A 6,066-nucleotide genomic window follows, 5' to 3' on the forward strand; every position below is an offset into this window, starting at 1 on the left:
TTAAAGAAATACTCTCTGGAAATTTTATGAGAGTTTACATTTACTCACTTTTCTTCTTTTCTGAGTGCCATCCTTATCCCATGCCACATCCATCATGCCCTTTCATGTTCCAGATTTAACCCACAAAGGACACAATTATCTATTTCACCATTGTCACTCTTAACTCTTTACTTCTAACTGCCTGTTAAAAAAATTTATACTTTTGTTCTTGCTCATATTTTCTGCCTTTAATACTTATAAAAGCATTCTTCAACCCAAGTTGGTCTTATTATGTGGCATTTATAATTTGATTTTGGAATTAAATCTTTTCTTTACCAGATACTCATTTCGTACAAGGCCTATATTTGTTTGTTTAATTGTATAAATAAGTAATTATTGATTTATGATTCATAATCTTAGGGGATTTGTACATTTGATGAGCTCTAAAAATAATTGACGGGGGAAAGGCTGGGAAGTTGCTTATTTTGCGGCGTGAAGAATAATTTTTTTTTTAATCTTCATGGTTGGTTTTGGCCAAACTTTTTTATTTAGTATTCTGTAATTGCATCTATTATTGTGCTATTGAGATGCTGAGAGATTTATTAGATATTCTATTCAAATTTTCCTATACGAAGCAGGCACAATTACTCTCTATTGCTGCATCTTTTGCAAAATAATTACTTCCATATCTGATTTGTGTTCAGTGAAAATATGCAAGGGAGTCGAAGTGTTTTAACTCCCAAATAGCTTGCACGAGTTAGAGCTCAATTCCTGTCATTAACCCAGCTCTCATTTTAGGTTGCCATTTAAAATCCCAAGAAGGAAGACCTTTTTATGAAGCTGCTTCCTGTTCTTAGTTTGGTTTGATTAAAAATGTCACTGAAAATTGGACTGTGTGGGAGGATATAAAAATTTCTATCAGAGGATGAAAATAGCTGTAGCCAAAGAATAAAAACATGAAACCACACCACACCATCTGCAGTTTTGAACAAGCCTCTAGATGTAGCTTGGGTTTGGGACGTGATTTCAGTACAACTTCAGGCTATTTTGACTGCTAGTTGAATTTGAAACTGGCCTTTTATTTCAGGGGCTTAAAACAGATTAGCACTTCAATACAATTCCAGTGCAATTTTGGGTGCCAGTGAGAATTTTCTGCTATAGTAGAAAGAAAAGAGAAAATGAATTTTATTTCGGATCTAGCAAGGAGACATAAATTGGTGTTGATTTTCCCCCCCTAGTCGCTTGAATTTGTAAGGACTGTTGATGCAAACATTACTCTGCCGTGCCATCGGAAGACACTTCACTGAGTTTCTGAGGCTGTAAATGGCAGAGAAGGAGATTGCTCCTCTTTCTTCTGAGGAAAATGGAGTAAATAGATCCTACAGATTTATGAAGAGGTCTAGTGGTAAGATGTAACACCATCCCAACGACATGCATTCTGAATCACCAGTTGCTCCGAAGGAAAAAGGTTAGCCTTTCCTTCGTGTGATTTACTGCCTCTGAAAACCTGCTGGAGGGTCAGCTATGAGTCATCCTCAACTCAATAGTATAGAACAACAACAATATTAAAATAAGCTCTCAGATGTTTTGTAGTTGATGATAGGAAAAGAAACAAATCTATTTTTCAAATATATCTTCATTTTTTTTCCAACCAATTTCCTATTATGTGCAAACTAGATTCACACAGAACCTATGGTAATATTTCCTTTAAGAGAGTATCACATACTTTGATATGTTGTCATGAGGGATTGATCCTTACCAAAAGGACACTGTGCTGTGAAAGGTATAGAAGATCAACAAAAGAGAGGAAGACCTTCTCAGTCCATGAGATGGGTTGACATGCTGCAGCTATGAACTTGAACATGGAGGAGATTGAGAGGATGGTGCAGAATTGAGCATGTTTCCAGTCTGTTGTTCAAAGGGTTGCTATGATTCAGAGGTAACCTTACAGTACCTAATAATAACATGGGATTTCTACTACATGAGTGTGTACTATCTTAAAAATTTGGAATTTCTGAAAATGAACAGCTAAGGTACAAAATGCTATTTTCCCCCAGTACTTTTTAATTTTATTTTATATTGGTTTATTCACAAAGTTCATATACATTGTGTTTCACACTATTCTTCATTGATATTGTGTTTCATACAATCCTTACCAGGCATTGTGCTTTATAAAATCAATCACAGATGGACCTTGCCCATCATTACCCAAACTTTTCAGGTTCCCCCCCTGGATCCTTCCCATTTCCTTCACCCCCTGTCTCCACCCACCAAACTGCAGCCTTGTAGTTTTGGCCCTACCCATCCTCACCCCTCTGCTCCCACCCCCTCCCCCCTTGGGTCCCCATACATGTTTTACTAGTTATCCTTCTACTTTTACAATAATGGTCTTATACAGTATTTGTCCTTATGGGACTGATTTCATTCACTCGGCATAATGCTCTATTATTTTTTAAAAATAAAGGGTTAGAGTCAGGTCTAAGCATTTTGTGTTTTATAGCCTTATCTTACGTTTGTATTTTTATGCTACTAATAGTTTTGGTGGCCTAATAGTAAGAAGTTGCACAGGCAACCCAAAGGTGGTGGTAGTTGTTGTTGTTGTTGTCGTTATGTTCTTTCGAGTCGCTTGGGACTCATAGCGACCCTATATACAACATCCCTAAACTCTGCTTTGTCCTGTGCCAACAGCACCATCTCCGATACACCCATCCCGATTACCCCAGTCACTGAATAAATCCACCTCATAGGGGACCTTCCCCTTCTGCGCTGTCCCTCCATTCTACCAAGCATAATGTCCCTCTCCAAGGACCTGTCCCTCCTTGCAACATGTCCAAAGTATGTTAGATGGAGCTATGTGTTGTTCCACTACCAGCTGTTCCACAGGAGAAAGATATGCACAGTCTCCTCCTGTGAGATTAATTGTCTTTGAAAACTTGCTGGAGGGTCAGCTATGGGTTGGTTCCAATTCAACGGTACACAACAGTAACCTTGCATACTATTAATAATAACAAGACACAAATACATAGACAGTCTTCACAGCAATGTACTTTGAAGGCCTATCATGTACATGGATGTTGTTGTTGTTAAGTGGGGTCAAATTGACAACTACTCATAATGACCCTATGAACAACAAATATGAACCTTGTTTTGTCACGTGGCAGCCTCAGTATCTCCAACGCGCTTGAGTCTATTGCTGCAGTCACTGTGTTGATTCTTCGTATTGAGAATCTTTCTCATATATATGGATGTTATTGTGTATAATCGAGTCAGAACTGACCCATAGCTTACTCTCCAATGGGTTTTCATAGGCAGTAAACTGTCTATACTTTTCTCTCAGTGCGGGTGATAGCTTCCAAGTCCTTAAGATTCTGCTAAAATTGAAATACAGTATTTATTGGAAGCATAGAAAATGTGAGGAACTATCATTACCCTCAGAAACCAAGTTTTTGAAACAAACAAAAAAAAGTAAGTGTGGTTTTAGTGTTCTTTGTCCATGGTAGAGGCCTGACCTCAGAACGGAGATTCCTTCTATCTTCTCCTCCCTTGTCTGAAAACCTTCTGTTTGTCCTCAGCTCCCAATTACTTCCTGCAGTTTTGCCAGGAGGTACTGTCCTTCTTCATTCTTGTTTCAGAGTCCTATAAACAGTCAGTGAGTCTGGGAACAAGAGAATGCATGAACAATTATTTGGTCTAGCCTGCACCATCACTGTGGGCCCATTTGACCACCAGGGACACTGGCTGGGTTAAGTAAGGTTACAAAACCACTGGTTGCTCTGGAGTCAGTTTTGACTCACAGTGACCCTGTGTGCATCAACATAGAACTGCTTTCTATAGGGTTTTTCAAGAGTTGGGGTTTTTTTTTTTTAAATTAAAGCACGAAGCCTTTCTCCTAAGTTACCTCTTGCATCACAAGGGACTCTAACCAAGGTTGTCAGGCCAATTCATTATCACTTGACGTGATGATAGGGAGAACTGTTCCAGCACTTGAACTTGTGTTCTAATGGCCTCAAACTCGTGTCTTTTACATTCCGAGGTTAAAAACCCAAGTTCTATCATGACACATGACTGCATACTGTTGTTTTCTCGTTGTAATGTGGCGCCAAGCTGACTATGACTCACAGCAGTCCTACGAACAGCAGACCAGAAACTTGCCTTATCATGTCCCATCCTCATGATCTCATCGATACAGTCACTGTTGATCCATCTTGGTGAGATCCTCCTTCTCTTTCTCCGGCCCTTCACATTTTCCTTGCATGTTGTATTTTTTTCCAAGGGCTGACTCCTCTTTACGACATGCCGCAAGTATGTCAGACGAAGTTTCATCATCTCGCCTAAGAAGCACTCTGGTTGTACTTCCTCCCAGATGGACTTGTTTGTTCTTTTGCTAGTCCATGGGATGTTGTTCTGTGTTCCTCACCAGCACCACAGAGCAAAGGCATCACTTCCTTTCTGATCATCCTTAAACATTGTCCAAATCCTGGAGCATAGCAAGCAATTTAAAGTACCAGGGCTTGGACCAGGGCCAAATTAGTCTTTAAACTGGTATCTGGTACTGTGGAAAAGTCCTTGACAGCAGATTTTTCCAGTGCAGCACATCTCTCTCTTTATTTTTTTTTTAGTTGGTTTGCATACAGAGTTCATAGACATTGTGTTTCACACTACTCTTCATTCACATTGATTGTGTTTCGTACATCCTCATGCATTATGTTTTATAAAATTAATCATCATTAGACCTTGCCCATCACTACCCTATCTTTTCACCTGGATCCTTCCCATTTCCTTCCGCCCCCCCCCCCACCAAACTGTGCAGCACTGTGCTTTCGCCCCTACCCATCCTCAGCTCTCTCCCCCTGAGTTCCCACACGTTTTACTACCCTTCTATTTTTTCAGTTATGGGCTTATGCAGTATTTGTCCTTATGAGAATACGTTCATTCACTCAGCATAATGCTCTCCAGCCTCTCCCAGGTTACACAGTATTTTTTAAAAACATTACTCCTGAGTGCTGCAATGCACATACCCAAACAAAGCACAAAATTCTCTTTTCCAAAATTCCCTTCGAGAAGAGAGAGCAACTTTATGTTTAAATCCTATGGAGTCTTTTAAAATTTGGAATATTTTTCTATTATTTTATCTTGAGCAAGTTCTTTTTGGGGAAAACACAATAATTTGACATGACTACTTTTGGAGCTTATATAAGTCACCTGATAAATTTGTTTGAAAAAAGAGGAAAAGAAATGTAGTAGATAAGGGAAATTTTCCTCATCTGAGATATAATGTTAGGATTATGATGTCCGTATTTCTTATAAACAAGTTCTTCAAACTTGCTTTTAAAACTAGAGCAAATGAGGATGCTACCATGACCATGAGCAATCAATGTACAATGTAGACTTGTGACTTGGATAACATTTTATACACAGATTTCAAACAAATGTCTCACAAAACTTGGATAGCATTCTCTAGAAAATCATGTTCAATAATTCAAACAGTCAATGCATGTAAAGATATTGGCTACAATCATTTCATCGAATCTGAGCTAAAATTGCATTACTGGAAATATGCTTGAAAATGAGATACTAATTGGTAATGATAACTATTAATGTCATATTTATGTATTGAGAGCAAGATTAAGAGACACAGGACATCTCCATCCCTAAAAATTTATGAATCAAGTTGACATCCCTTTTATTTTTTTTTTTTAAACTTCCCCCTTTGGAAAATGAAGAGCTAACTCAGGATAGTCTCTTAATTAAGCAGGATAGGCTAAGACCTCTTGAAGTGATGTAAATCTTAGCAATAACGAGAGCCTAAATAAATGATGTTCTAATGAAAGGTCAAATTTCCTCTAAGAAATGCTAACTATGGTCTAGGTAGGAAGCTGTACGTAGTAGGGTTGTTAAAAAATGTTCAGAGTTGTGCTTTGTTTTATTTTTTCAAGAACTAGCGCTTTCTGCAGCCAATACCCATTTGCCAGTTGTGTGACCCAGTCACCTTGAAAAGCAGATCTAATAATCTGGCTGTGTCTTCTGATGACAGCAGCCCTGCTAGTATTTTGACTAATTCCTTGCAAGAGCAACTGAGCCTGAAAG

The sequence above is a fragment of the Elephantulus edwardii genome, unplaced genomic scaffold, assembly GCF_000299155.1.
Source record: "Elephantulus edwardii isolate Elephantulus edwardi_28Jun2011 unplaced genomic scaffold, EleEdw1.0 scaffold00008, whole genome shotgun sequence".
NCBI classification, from domain to species: Eukaryota; Metazoa; Chordata; class Mammalia; order Macroscelidea; family Macroscelididae; genus Elephantulus; species Elephantulus edwardii.